Below are 972 nucleotides of genomic sequence, written 5' to 3'. Positions count from 1 at the left end.
TAATTATCTATTTATCTTACTCCTTTTGGGGGATATATTGGGTTCTCTCTCTCTCTTTTCCGGAAGGGGATTTATTGATGCGTTGATTGTTAGTCTGTTTGTTTTTTTTGTACGTTGCTGGGTGATATTTGGGTCATGATAAAAGGGGTTGGTTTAATGATACTTCACCTGGACGACATCATATGAGGGTAAAAACCGCCCTGTTCTTTCCTCCACGACAATCCTTTTTCACCTTCATTACAGTCCCTTTCACATCACAAACACCAACGCTCTCACATACGAAAAAGGAACACACAATGCACGCTCATAATAAAGTGTTATACATCCTACCTGGCAACCACCCGTACACCTGAGCGACCCTGCCACATTTCCGCGCAAGACTCGTCCAAACAGAGGAAAGGAGCGGAAATGTGGCAGCGCCCTAGGAAAAACGAAGGTGTGTGTACACTTGTGCTAAACCTCATGTACAGCACCACACTTGCTCCTTCAAAGTCTATATACATCACGAGAACACTTCAAATTCACCACAGCAAGCACCAAATAACGTTACTTTGACGTAAATGACTATTCTCTCTCGTCTCTTATGTTGCCATGCGCAGGGCACCCAGGACAGCAGTAACACGACGCTATTACTTATGCAAAGCAACTTGGTTGTTAATTATGCATTACTATCCATGATATAACGCAATTTCGCAAATTATGAGCTTATGCGCGTCTTTTGGAATTACTTACAATATTTTTATTTGTACTGCTTTTATTTCCATTGTTATCATTATTTTTATTGTTATTGTGATTGTTATTATCGTTAAGATTGTCATTGTTATTATAATTAACATAATTATCATTAGTATCATTATTAGCATAATTTTCATTACTATCGTTATTATCATAATTATCATTAGTATCATTATCATTGTTACTATCATTATTCTCATTATTATTAAATTTTCATTATTATTATCATTATTAAAA

At 36.2% G+C, this 972-nt stretch overlaps 1 protein-coding gene across 1 annotated transcript in view; it reads right to left on the bottom strand.

Moving 5' to 3' along the window:
* LOC119568424 overlaps nucleotides 1-241 on the bottom strand; it is an 85,538-nt gene extending 85,297 nt beyond the window's left edge. Inside the window, exon 1 of the mRNA XM_037916945.1 lies at nucleotides 1-241. This exon is cut by the window's left edge and continues 438 nt beyond it. The gene's annotated coding sequence lies outside the window, so the exon portion shown is untranslated.
* Nucleotides 242-972: the final 731 nt, after the last annotated feature.

The sequence above is a fragment of the Penaeus monodon genome, chromosome 43, assembly GCF_015228065.2.
Source record: "Penaeus monodon isolate SGIC_2016 chromosome 43, NSTDA_Pmon_1, whole genome shotgun sequence".
NCBI classification, from domain to species: Eukaryota; Metazoa; Arthropoda; class Malacostraca; order Decapoda; family Penaeidae; genus Penaeus; species Penaeus monodon.
This window is presented reverse-complemented; position numbering and strand designations above follow the sequence as displayed.